This window comes from Parasteatoda tepidariorum, chromosome 6, assembly GCF_043381705.1.
Source record: "Parasteatoda tepidariorum isolate YZ-2023 chromosome 6, CAS_Ptep_4.0, whole genome shotgun sequence".
NCBI classification, from domain to species: domain Eukaryota; kingdom Metazoa; phylum Arthropoda; class Arachnida; order Araneae; family Theridiidae; genus Parasteatoda; species Parasteatoda tepidariorum.
In genome coordinates, this window is record NC_092209.1 from 20,882,850 (window position 1) to 20,898,043 (window position 15,194).

The 15,194-nt window shown below is 27.1% G+C and overlaps 1 protein-coding gene across 1 annotated transcript in view; it reads left to right on the top strand.

Moving 5' to 3' along the window:
* The window catches only part of LOC107443229 (zinc finger protein 26), a 127,027-nt gene that overhangs the window by 977 nt on the left and 110,856 nt on the right, over positions 1-15,194 (top strand). The window lies entirely within an intron of this gene.

The window sequence follows — 15,194 nt, forward strand, 5'->3', positions numbered from 1 at the left end:
CATATCATGAGAATCCTTTGGATTGCTTAACAAATCATTCAGATATTCCTCAGTTCTGAAGGAGTTTTGTAGTTGTTGGATAACTAGAATTTTTTTTAATAATTACGTTTTAGTACAAATTAAAGTAAATTTATCAAATTTCAAATTAAAATTATTAATTTTTATAAATTTTAATTTTTTAAAATTTTTTTTAGAATTTTTAACTATAATATTAGTAAAAGTGTTCCATCATAAATGCTTAGTGTCTATGTGTTCTATGTGTGTCAGTACTTAGTGTTTATGTGTTCTATCACAATAATCAAATATATTTTTAGCAAAATTGTAAATTTTAAGCAGACAAGTATATTTTTTATAAAGGATTTATCGAGAAATTCCTTTGTACGGATTGAATTTTTTTATTGATGGAATGCTGTAAAAAATTTAAAAAATTTTATTCAACAACTGAAAGAATTTATTTAATTTTAATATAAAATTTAATTATTTTTTGGTTATTTTTTTATTTTAAAGTTTTGACTTATAGTTTCTATGCTATTCACTCCCTTATGGAGTGCAGCGATTAACTGTTTCAAGGATTATGAATTTTTTTTGAACAAATATTTTTTGTTTTAACAATTTTAATAACAATATTTCAAATAAATCATTCTCTTAATTTTTATGTAACCGAAAGCTTCAATATTGAGTAGTAATTTTATAGTTGGCGAATTAATTAACTATTTACCGTAACAAATATATAAATTTTTCTTAACCCGTTACATAAATATGTACTGAATTTTTGCTATTTTTTTATATAAACTCCAATTTATATCTGGTTAAAAATTTAAATTAGTTTTTGCTTTCAATATGTTTTTACCTTTTATAATTAGTCAACGATTTCAGGATTAAAAAAAAGCCTTTTCCAATCATTCATATTAGCCAACGGATTTCATGGTAATTTTCAATGAATCTAAATAATAAATAAAACTGCAATTTAAAGAAATTCTAAAGTAAATCTTAAGCTTTAAATATATAATTTAAAGAAAATAAGTTGTAAACAACCTATCTCGTGCTTTGTTGTGTTAGATCTTTTTGGTGTTAAAAAAATTTTTTTTATCTTTTTTTTTATATCAATATCATGATACTTTTCAAAATCAGAGTATTTTGAATCAATGTTATTGATATATGAAATATATAAAATATTAGTTTGTTATTTATCCAGCTTTTTTTTGTTTTGTTATTGTTTATTTTTGGTTATCGATAGAAGTTTGGAATAATAAATAAATAGTATTAATGTCCAGTACATCAATTAAGCTCCTAATCTCTCAAAATTTCTTTAGATGCTCGAAAAAATAAATAAATAATATTGATATACAGTATACCGAAGTTCATAGTTTTTCAGGAAAATATCGTTAGATAATTATAATAATAATAATAATATTTAGATAATAATAACAATAATTAATAAATAAACAGTATTGATAGCCGGTGTTCCTAATTTCTTTGGAAAAATTCTTTATATGTTTGAAATAATAAATAAATACTATTGATATCCATTATACTGAAATTCACAATTTCTTAGGAAAATTTTCATAATTTTTCAATTCAGTGCGAAATGTCGTTGAAACTAGAAATTAATAAACTGAAAGCAACTTGACACCAGAGATTTATTTTTCTTTAATGTTTATAATCGTTAATAATTTTTGAAAGCTTTCACATAAATCATCATAAATGATTTAACATTGGAATGATGTATTGCTCTAAAAACAATTGTTCTCCTAAAAGCATTTTTTTTTTAAATTTTAGTTATTTCTTTGTAATATTTCTACAATCCTACTTCAAAAATCTTTATTTGAAAATTTTAAATGAACTCATCAAAATTTAAAATTTCCATCTCATATAATTTAAATTTTTCAGGTATTAGGTAGATTGATTTTAAATTCGTTTACGAATTCATCATAAAAAATTCAGTCGCGAAATTTGTTATCAACTTGTCTTTAGCGCTCTACATTGCCAGCCTGCGCCAATATTTTTTTCCAAAATAAAGAATGAAAATGAAACCTAAAACAATTGGTTGAAAATTTCTACCCAAACATTGAAAATACCGTATAGAGTTGGTGAGCAAAAAGTATTTTTTTCGATGTCCGAAATTTGCATATTCCAATTTTTGTGTCCTGTAAAAAATTCTTGATCAAATTACGGTATAATTATTACGGTATTTTCTTGATAATTACGGTATAATCAAATTACGGTAAGTACCGACACTTAGGGTGGAATATCATCCGTTAAATCCATTTTTACAGTAAAATTTTATTTCGTAATTTTTGCAGTAATACTTATTTAATTATAGTTATTCAGTAATTTTACGGTAATGTTTATTGGGAAAATTAAAGTATGTCTTATTTTTTTGTTTTGTAGCATATTCTGGTAAGATGCATGCAAAGTGCTTTTACCGTAATTTAATCAGGAATTTTTTACAGTGTATGATGAAGTATTTATTGAAAAATAACTATGAAAAAGAAGTTTATGCATTCTAAATTTCTCCAAAAATAAATTTAGGTCTTTAAGTAATGTAGGATATCAGCTGCTTGTTTAAACGTTGAATTTTGGAAAGCGAAAGAAAATTTTTGCTTCAGGTTTAATGTTAAAAAAGATTTTATGCAGAACAATAAACAAAAGGAGAGAGTTATTTTGTGGCGTAACTACCACTATAAATATTAAATACCAATTCACTACTATATAATACATATTAACTTGATACTTGTTGAAGTACCTTTTGATAGCTGCTAGTTGACATAAACGAAAGATGAAGTTCACGTAATTTTAACTCAAAATTTTTTCTTAATTTCTTAATAATCCTTTTTACTCTGATGTACAGATTATCACATAATTGAAAGGACGAATTTTTTAAAAAAGACTTGTCTTTCTTAATTTGTTTAAGGATTTAATTAACGAGACGTTATTCTGATATTTTAAACTTTGAAAGTTGAAGCATAAGATCAGTGGTTGATCTAGATCAGTGTTTCCCAAAGTGTGGTACGCTTACCCCCAGTGGTACGAGAACAGTTTAGCGGGGGTACGCGTTCGTATGTGAAATATCTTGCAACAAACGAAAATTTCAAAATATTATGAAAATTTACAATTGCGTATTTTTCTATTGGCTATTTTTTGCAGACTTAACAGTTAATAATTAGTGGTGTCAACAGCCAGTTGTGATTTTTAATTTTTGGACATTTTTTTATAGTAAAAAATACGTTAATTTTTTTATTAGTGCTACACAGAGTTACAAAAAATTTAGAAAAGGTACTCAAAAGTCATAAGTTTAGGAAACACTGATCTAGACATTTTACGAAACGTTGCGTTTTGGTAAAATAGTGTAAAATCCACTCATAAGTTTCTGAATTTTTTTTAATAAAAAGAATACTGTTATGAATTTGGTTTGAACCGCAAGTGCGTTGTACAGTCTTTTTGTAATTTTATAAAGGGTCCTGATTTTAAAAATTTAAAAAAAAAAATTTATCTTTATTTTCCGTATTTAAAACAAGCGTAGCCTTATTCTGGTAGGATCCTCTTTCTGCAACTATCCTGTTTTTTTTTCTCGGTTTCGGTTGCTTTAAAAAGAAAAAGGTCGAATCTTTAAAGGAATTATTTTAAGAAAAAACCTCTTTAAAAGAAAAAAAAAATATCGTAAAAGAACTGTTTTTAAGATAAAAATATTTTATGAAGGGTTCGTTTTTGCGATAAAATTATTTGTTAGGGGTTTATTTACATCATGAAATAGTTAGAGAGGAATTCGTTTTTATTACAAATTATAAGTGTGAAGTATCCCGTTACCGATAAATATAACTTTTAAATAAACACCTGCATGTATATTTGATAATTTCCCAGTAAATCATCTTTTATAAATATCATGTAAATCGTGCTTAATTAACATCATCTGATATCTGGTTCAGTCGCTTAAAGTTATTAAAAAGATCGAGTAGAAAGTTGTTCGTCTTTTAGGATCGAATGTTCCATTAAAAACTTCTAATCATATTCTACCATTACCTTAAAGTTAATGCATTTAGTAATAAAGCACCCTTATAGTAGTAAAATCTTTAAATGAGCGTAAGTTTTAACTTAAAATTTTTAAATAGAATTTATTATATTTTTAAATAGTAATTATTGTATTTAAAACTAATCATAATTTTATTTGTGTTAGATATAATTAGCATAAAGCATTTTGACAAACTATTAGCATTATTTATTCTAATTCAAGAACAAATTGCATGTATGTATTTTATTTATATTTACCTTTATGTTTGTGTCAAAGCGACTTAAAAAATAAAACTTTTGAAAAAGTTTTATTATACGTATATCTATTTTAACTTCTTCAAATCGTCCTTTTTTTTAAAAAAGAATGGACGTTTTTATCTATTGGTATTTTGAAAATTACACGTACTAAGAGAGCACAAGTTGTTTTTAGCGAACTTTTTATTATATAAGAACTATTCTTTAATGTATTTGCGAAAATAAATATGAAAATAAAGAGAATATGAATAATTTTATGCGAGGAATGATTTTATTTCTTCAACTTCCTTACGCATTCTTTTTGTCACTTAGATATTACCTAAACGAACTTCTTACAACTAAAGTTCATGACTTAGAGCCGTGGTGAAGTGTTCGCCTACCAATGAGGTGAACCGGGTTCGAATCCTAGTGATAAGTGACGAATTCCGCACCAGGCTCGCATCGACCACAGTGCTGACTTAAGATATCCTCATTGGTAGACGGATCATGGGTTAGAGTCCCCTTGCCGTCAATCTAATCTTGGGAGGTTTTCGTGGTTTTCTTCTCCATGTCACGCAAATGCAGGTTATTTTCACCAAAAAATCCTCCACAAAGACAAATTTCTCCCAGTTCTTGATCTAGGAGTTCACTTGTCTTCTGGATTTGGATCAAAATTACCAGGCTACGGAGTTGCACATTAGTAGTCGTAAACCCAAAATTAGGTTGGCTGTTCAACGACGGTTATAAAGTAATAATAACAGTAATAACTGCTAGTGATATCGTAAAATATCCTTAGTGGTAGGCGGATCATAGGTTAGAGTCCCCTTGTCGTCAGGCAAGCAGTGGGATACTTACATGCAACTCGCATGCAGATTCCATGCAACGCAAATGCTGGTTAGTTCCATCGAAAAGTTCTCCACGAAGGCAAATTCCTCCCATTACTTGATCCAGGAGTTCTTTGTCTTCTGAATGGAGTTCAAAATTACAAGGCTATGGAGCTGAACATTAGTAGTCGTAAACCCGACATTGGGTTGGCTATTTGGTTATAAATGGTCCGATGATATGGTTATAAATGGCTGTTTTGGTTATAAATGGTCGATGGTTATTAATGATCAGAATTCGGTATCAAGAATAAGTTTCAGCGAAACAGATGCGAAATTTTCATGTAAATTATCATTATTATGCCTTTGTGATCATCATTGTTATACCATTGTGAATTTAAAGCAATACATTTTGTAACGATAAAGTTAATTTATACTGTCAGATAAATATATTCAATAAAATAAAAGATGTATAATTTTTAAATTGAAGTGCCTTCATTACTACATATTCTATGTAGAAAATTAGATTTGAATTGCGGTTATTTAATTCCATTTCAACAACTAAAAACTTATTACCAAACCTCATCGACATAAATAATTTATTATTTTTCACAGTTGTCTCATTCAAGGTTGTCTGATTTTCAACTTATTGAAATTCTTAATGAAGCAAAAGTTTTTAAAGACTTCAATTAAATAATTTGAATATCAAAGCATTATTTAGGTTTCGCATAACCCCTTTTTTGCTAATTATTTTTTAGGTAAATTATCATTAGTAACGGCTTGAAATACAAAGTTAATACAATGTGTTTTTTCTAAAGCACCACTTTTTAATCTTTTTTTAATTAAATTGTTAACAAATCTTCGACATGGTTTAAAAACTTTCATAATTTAATGATTATGATTTGAGTTTATGATTATCTAATTTTTTTATTTGACAGCTTTAATGCATTTTCAAGCACTTTAGAATCATTTGGTTTGATATATAATTATTTTGAATAAATCAAATTGTTTGCAAAAAACTGCAAAGAAATTTAAATCTTTCTTAATTTTTAAACAGGCGCACCTCTTATCTGATGTGTATACGCTATTGTTAATTGTCAAGTTTTAAGTTTATAAATATTAAAACCGTGTAGTAATTAGCTTGAGGTAAATAAATAGGTAAATATATAGCACAATAAATGAATACAAAGATTATAAAAAGAAAAAAGAGAAACAAGTTTACAAGTTTTATTTACTGCTCATAAGTTGCAAATATATAGAACTCATAAAATAAGTTAAAAATACAGAGAAGACATGGAAAAAATTACAGAATAATGAAAAGAAAAGATGAAAAATTATTAAAATGAAAAAAAAAACATAATAGAAAAAATCAGGAAGTAATAAAAACTCTCTTAATAGTGACAAATTAAATGTAAATTTTATTTCTAAAAAGGAAATAGATTTTAATAAACATTATAATATTAAACCAATGAAAGATTTTGTTTTCCCCCTTAATAATGATGTATATAAGCTTCAAGATCTTATCATTAACTTTTCTTTTATTAATTTACTCTTTAAAACTCTTTGTTTCGATAGTGCAAAAGCTAAAACGAGCAAAATTTCCTCAAATAAAAAGAAAAATTTAGATAGTTTATAATTCGTTATTAACTTTCAAAACAGTACTTTTGATAAGATTATATTTAATAATAATTTTGAAAATTTAAAAAAAAAATTACCATTAAAAGATTTTAACATAATTAAAAGCTTTAAATGTAATAAATATCTTTTTAGAATTATATTTAATTATAATGATGTTAGCAAAAATTTAGGGATGATTAATAATATCCAATTATGAATGTCACTGTGACGAGGAAAAAAATTTTGATTTTGTTGATAAACATCATAAACATATTATTAACGGTAATTTAAATATTATAGAAAACTTAGAACTTAGGAATTATAATGATAAAAGGCACAAAATTTAAGCCCATTTACCATATACACATTAATAAAATTCTGAAATACTTTCTTAATGATCTCCATAGTATTTGTTTAAAGATATCAAATAGATTATCTTTATCGTTATGTATGTTAACAGAATGGAAATGGGCTGTTTATTATTACTTTAAAAACTCTGTTTTAAATTATAAGGAAAATTTAAATAACAGATTTTCACCAGAGTTTTTCTAAAATTGTTCGATCAATTAAGCAAATACAAACAATTTTATAAGTACCTCCATAGGCAAAGCTAACAATAATTATGCAATCTTCTGTAAAAAATTCTATGTTAAGCTTTTAAATACGGAGTTAAAAAATAGTAAAAATGTTAAGCTTAGTAGTTTAAATAATAATATTATCATTAAAAAAATGTTAGCTCTATATAAGAGATTAAAAATTAAAATTAGTAATATGCAATTTCTTTACTTAATTATCAGTCCTAAATTTTAAAAAATTCCTATAAAATTTAGAACAATCACTTGTGGGTCTAATACTTACCTAACTAAACCTGGCACCATTTTCTTTTAACTACTTAAATAAAATTACTGACAATATTATTAAAGAAGGTTTTTCTTCGATTATCACTAATAATGAACCGATTTTAGAATTTATTAAACATAATAAAATTAATTCTATTACAACTTTTGAATTTCTAGGATCTTCTGAATAGCATTAACAAAATAGAACACATTAAGTGATAAATATCGCGTATAAAATAGAATATAAAGAAAAAATAGAACAAAACACAAGTCGAAATCTATAAAGCGAGTGGTAAATTCAAATGAACTTACATGGACGGGAAACTTTCAAGAATGATTTAAAATATTTCCGTAATAAGATTGCCAGATTACAAAATATGAAAACAGAAGCGCAAATGGAGCTAAAAGCGTAAGTGGAGGTGCTTTCTTTTATGGCGAGCTCTTACTGCAGTAATATTTTATATTAATAATTTTTCTTCTTTTTTTTCATTAATCATTAATATTTTCCATGTTTTCTCTATATTTATATATAAATAAACAGAGAAATTTAAGTGCAATAACAATAATACGTTTTAATTGTATCCACTTGTAATTTTGAACTTGAAATAAAGAAAACTATTTTCATGTAAACAGGTAAAACATCAGGCAAAAAAGTGTAAATAATATTCGTGAAACAATTCATCGTTTCTTACTTCCACAAATTTTTATTTTATAAATTTTAGTTAAATGTTACAATTAAAGCAATGGTTACAATTAGTTAAAGGTTATATTAAATTAAGGTTAATTTAAGGGTGGCAGTTAAAGGTTACAAAAGTAACAATTTAAAAAGTATAAACGGAAATGGAAAGTTTTAACAGAATGTCAAGAGGATAAAAACAAATGTACGTGTAACGAAATAAAATAAAATAAAAACAAGAACAATGAACAAATATACTTGTGACAAAATAAAACAAAATAAAAACAAAAAAGATTAATGATATTTATTATAACTTATAACGATAAATACATTTAAGTTATTTGTAATTCTGAGATTGTACGTATACATTAAGTGCCAAATAGTCCCTTATGGTTGAACCTTGTGAAACTTATAGTACTACTAGCTTTTATATAAGGATTTAACGTAATTATTGTATATAGCTTCTATATAAGGCATAATAATAAGCATTTAATGTTTTAACATTTTTTAATATCACATAGAAAAGTATTGCAAGGCTTATATGAAAATAATAAAAAATGAATTTAATTCTTTTAATTGTAGAAAACATATATGTGAAATAATTATTTTCGCAAAAAAAGCCTATTTGTAAAATAATGAAATTCATGAGAATTAAAGTGAAAAAATCATCAAATATTTCGAGCAATAAATAAGCGATTTTAATGTCAGTTTTGTAAAAATCACAAAAACCATCAGATTAACAATAATAACTAGACTTTTATTCTAATGTTCCGTACTGAAATTATAAAAATATTTATAACTTGAAAGAAAAAAATTATCTAGCTTTTCTAATGTCCACTCCTACAATCATAAGAATCGAAGTGTTATAATCAAAATTTACTATTTTCAACTTCTAAAATCATAAAAATTATGAAAAATCATCGGTTGCCATCTTGTAAAATCATAAAAAAATGAAAATAATGCAACATAAAATCATAGCATTTACTTCCATTAATTTTTATTTACTAAATTTGCATAGCAAATGGCTACTCACAATTTGCGTGGTAAGTATCAATTGAAAGCCAAAAAGGGATGAAAAAACAAAAAACAAAAAATTGCATTTGTTTTGTAATAATTTTATCCACTATAATTAATTATGATAGATACATTTATGTTATTTGAAATTCTGAGGAGGTTCTTCATTAAGTGTGAAATAGTCGCCTCGGGTTGAGCCTTGAGAAACCACAAAGATTGAGAGACCATAAATTATCATTGATAAGCTTCATGGTGCGAAATGAGGTTTTAAGATCATTTTTTTCCCGAAAAATCATATCTTACGAAACATATGTTGTTTGCAAGCCTTCTACATACAAATAATATTTGATTGTTTTTAATAATAATTTCTTTTGGGTCATGTTTTGTATATAAAATAATAATAATCACAACAGGATTTTTTCTGTTGAAACAATACAATAATTATTGTCATACACTGTTAGATTTTTCATTCTAAAATTATGTTAAAATGACCGGTGGCAGTCTGTCTATCCGAATAACCGTAAAGTTTACGGCAAAGATAATTTTTTATCTTGAACAAGAGAAGAAAAAAAATTGTTACGGTGAGGAAAATTTTTTAACGGTGAAGAAAATTTTTTTTACGGTTTTGAAACCGTTTTCAACTAGCATAGTTATAAAACTACGAATACAAAACTATACGTATTCTTAAACTGTTTTCAGCTAGCATGGGGTTCCAAAACCGTAAAAAAGAAACTTACCACGATATATGAGCTAAGCTTTTTCATTAGGTAATGAGAGTTGGAGAGAACGGGGCACAAATTGAAAAGTGTAGGACACTGGAAACTCTTCATGTGTTGAAGGAAATATAGAAAATATTCTGGTGTCGACGCTGGAATCCGGACCTCAGTTCTGTCGGTCACGAGACTGACCAATTAGCCCTTATGGCTATAATATGTACGCTGTTGCAAGGAACTAAGTGGCTTCATTAGGTTAGACTTGGTGCGATAAAATTCTGGTTGTTTAACCGTATTCAGTGAAAGCAGTTAATAAACGGTTTTTCACAAAGTTAACAGTTTGTTAACCAACTTACTTATGGTTATTTGACTGTTTTGTTTGAATATGGTAAAATAACAAATAAATTGTTAATTAGCCAATTTTTCTGAGAAGGTTCTAACAGTGTAATTGAAAATAATCTTGATTTAAAATTATTTTTAATATTTTATTAAATTTTAAATTGCAATACAAAGATTATAATAGGATCAATAGGATCGAGGATTATAATAGGATCAATAAATATAGTTAAATTAATATTCTTTAATTTAATCACAACTGGCTCACAACCGTGCTCTAAAATAAGCATCAAAATTTTATAGTATTTAAAACCTATTTGCAAGAAAAATGATCAGAGCAATACCAGTCTTCTGAAAAATTATAAGGTTTAAATCATAATTTAATCGAACTTTATTAAAAAAAAACTGATCCTGTTCTCTACGGAGAAAACAGTTCTGGTAAAATTACCATACTGTATGGTAATGACATTTTTGTTAAAAAAAGGAAAAGTTTTGGTTGATGTAACCAAATATAAGATATTTAAACCATTATATCGGTAAATTTTCCTTTAAGGTTTTAATACTTTACCGGAAATTATGGTTTTCAAAATTATAGTTTTTATTTACTACCGTTACTACTTTACCGTTTCTAAGCCATATTCTAAGGTGCCATGATAAAATTACCAAATTATACCACATTTACCGAATTTTATCACGTATTATAAAAGCCATATTTAATTGTTAATATTACGCCCGACTCATTACCAAAACGCTTCGGTAAAAATTACCGAGCTTTTTGGTAGTTCCAAAATAGCCAGAAACATGGTAAATTTTACCATATTCTGGTTGTTTTGACCATACTTTTTTCTCCGTGTTTAGACACCCTCTTCAGTTTATTAGAGTTTAAAACAGATTTTCATGAATAATTTTCTCAACAGGGCCTGTCTTTTGAATTATTATAGGGGTGGAAAATTGAAATTCATTTCAGGGGTTAAAATCGTGTATTGACGCACGGAAGGTTTCAGACCGGAAATCTTTGAATTAGGCAACACCTATTTTTATTTTTTAAACTGTTGACCTTTGCCAAAGGAGTCTGACCTATGGTCGTGAGTGACACGAACGCCTTGGAGGAAGGCCTGCAATCATGAGTGAGGGATATTTTGAATATTTAAATCTTATTTCCCTTCCGAATATTGATATGCGACGAAGACCTAAAACAAGATTTAGAATTTAATATCCTATCCCTTATTGGTGCTTGGGGGCATGGTTTATTTAGGCTAAAAGTATGCGATGGATTTATGCTTTCATTTTAGAAACATTTTATTAAATTATGATTAAATATTATATTAACATTACTTCGTGTTAAATTTATTAGTTTTTCTGCTTATTCTAAATGACTGTTTCGTTCTATAATTTTAATTAAATGAATACAAAGCTACCTTTTTTCAGCAAAAACTCAAATGTACATATTAATTTTTAGTTTAAATCATTATTATGTGTAGAACATTTTTAAATTGTCTTAAAATTTTCTAATAAAAGATGTAGAGAAATGGATAATTTTTTTCGATTATTTAAGTATATTTGTCTTAATTTTAAGGTTACCTTAATATTGCCTATGGTATTGCCTTCTCAGTTTTAACCGATTCATATGAGAAGGACTGTTTCATTATTGTCTTAAACTTTTATGATTTTATAATATCAAATTTAAATAACCGTTTTTTTTTTCAATTTATTAATGTACAGATTCATGGTAAAGTGCTTTAAGTACGTCATGATTTTTTGTTATGTCAAGATTATTAGTCTTTAAAATTTTGTTTGCCGTAGAATAAAAAAGTTGAAACTATTTTTTAATGGCGCACCCCTCCCAGCACGAAAAACTATTAAAATTTTGTCATTTATTTAACATAAATATATTACACGTATAATACCATGGAAGGAAATATCTAGCCTGAAACAAAAATTTGCTTTATTTTTTATTATTTTTTTAAGAATTTAAATCTTTGGTATGTATTTCTTCTATTAGATAGGAAGCTCTTTCATTTTATTAAAGACCAGATAACGTATTTATGTTAAAGAACTCCTGATATTGGAAAAAAAAGAAAGAAAAGAAAAGGAAATCATTTTTCAAAGTTTTAATTTTTCGAATAAAAATTTTAATCAGCTATTTTTTTAAAATAAATGAACACAGCAAAGAATTTTATTTCAATCTTCAAATGTAATTATACACATATTGTAAAATATATTCCTGGAAATATAAGATGTATGTAGGATTTATGTATATATATACAAAGCTATTTGAATGATTTAGTCAGCTTTGTTTTCACCATTGCAAAATGTGCATACTATTTTAATACAAAACGCAATAAAATTCCATCTAACAAAAAACTGACTTTTCTCATTTTAACGTTAAAGCTACTACATGTCCTAAGATGAACTTCAAGCACAATACTAAAAACCGACAAACGTTAATAAAAGCAACATTTTTCCGCAAAAAAAATTAAAGGGGCATTTTAGGTCATACAAGATCTATCGTATCGGAGAAGTATTAGCCAAGATTTAAGACATGAAAAAAACTGAAGTCATTCCAACAATTTCAGCTGGTGGGAAAACCCGCCGGACACTCTATTGAACTGATGAAGACACACTGATAACGTAAGACCATCCGAGTCCACAAAACACTTAAGAGCACCGGTCAAAAACCCTTCCTAAAAATAGTTTGTCCTCTTCCATCAAAAAAGAAATGCCTTCTCTACGACCTTATTACTCATTTTTTTTTATCTTCGCCGCCATTTTCAAACCACCCAAACGAATATGCCTCTGGCAACACTTTGGCCTGAGCCAAGAAGAACCAAGAAATAATCTTCTATAACCCTTTTCTTACTCCCAGAGAAGAAGAAAAAAAAAGAAGAAAAGCTACTCAACAACACCCCTTGTCGTGGGCCCCAACACCAAAGCAGCACGCGCTCTGAATTTAGTGGTTGCGTGCAATGGAACAAGAAGTTCGCCCCAAGAGTCAAAAAGTTGGAATCCGGAATCCCAAAGAGAGGATGATGAAACAAGAAAAAGAAAAAAAATAACTACGATGAAACAGAAAAAAATAACGATGAAATGTATTTTCATCGCATCGCTGGAGACGTCCCTATCATTTACATACAAGTGGACAAAGCAATGCTTCCTTTTTGGAATTGAGTTCTGTATGAAGAGGCGACAGGGATTAGAACTTTCACTGATTCTGGCACCACTTAGAACAACATACAATGAAGGGGTCTGTTCTTACGAAAGTCGCCAACCACTTTTTACTGCCCCTTCTTAAGAGAATACGGCCTCTGTCGCCCTTAGGGTTTGAGTTTATATTAGATTATGAAAAGATGTACTTGAAGAATTTGGACGATAAGGGACAAAAATGAGGACAAGTGTTTGAAACTGTGTAAATCGCCTTAACCTCTTCGTTACTTAGACCTTACATACTGTAAAGAATTCCGAATCAAATTACGGTATTGAGTACCGGCACTTCAGATGCATCCTTCGTAATATCCATTTTCATCGTAAAATATTGTACTGTAATTTTTACGGTATTATTCATTTAAATAGAGTATTCGGTGATTTTACGGAAATTATTGCTGTAAAAAGGATGGTATATCAGACTTTTTGTACCATAGTATGTTCTGGTAAAAATGCATTTTACGGTAAAATTTGATACACTGTCAATTTAATTTTTACGGTTCTTTTCTACGGTTCTTTTACGGTTCAATTATTTAATTAATTTGATCTGTAAATTTTTTACAGGGTTGAAAATCCAACTTTTTCTGTAGATCCAACTTTTTGTTGTCAAAACTGATTATGTGACCAAAGCTTAATTTTAAATGTTTTAAAATTTGTTTTGTAAACAAGGGGCAATTTAATAGAAATTTTATTCCGTTAATGGACAATTAATTGCTTACTTTATCATAAAAATGGACACTTTTTGAAGAATAATATTTTATTTTGAAAACAGATCTTTCGTAATATTTCTCTTTTTAAAATAAACTGTCTTTGAAAAAAAAAACGGAGTCAATTATGTCATTAATTCGTATTTTTAAGTCATTTAATAATTTACATAGAAAACTTGATATTTTTTCTACCTTGGACCAGGATTTTTAATTTCATACAGTCACAAAAAACTGGCTGTGAAAACAACGATTTTATGCTGATTTTAGATTAAGAAAATTATGCGTGATTTTCTCAAATTTACAAAAAAAAAAAGGAATTTTCACTATAAGACTGGAATAACCTATGATGTTTATAACCTAACTCATATTTATGATGTTTCAGATTAAGCGTACTTTATAACCTACAATTTCTTCAGGGTGTTTTGTAATTATTATTATCATAATTGTCATCATAATTTTTATTCGGAATACAGTCTTAAATTTCACAAAATCAAAAAGTACAAGATTCAAAAATTAATGCATTTAACAAAAATACTATCCTATTTTCACTAATTCACGAAATTATGAGTATATTTCCCCCAATATCAAAATTATGAGTATATTTCCCCCAATATCAAAATGAGTATATTTCCCCCAATATCAAAATTATGAGTATATTTCCCCCAATATCAAAATTATGAGTATATTTCCCCCAATCAGCCACAAAAAATCTAGATCAACTTTTGGAAATTCAGTAGGAAATTGGCAAATTTTAATTGTTGTTCATTTTGGGCACAGATAGGCACAACTTTGAGCACAACTTTGGAAAAAATTGAATTCATTAGACGACACAAATGCATGTCTGCTTTAGAGCTGATAAGTTGAGATTTTTTATGCGACGATTTCTATCATCACAGTTAAGTTCTGATTTTGATGGATTAGTTTAGTTATTTCCAGCAAAAAATTATTAATGTTTCTTCATCAATTTTTACTTCTTTCTTTCTACAATCCATGTTACATGAGCAACATTTAAGCTTACAAAAAAGTTA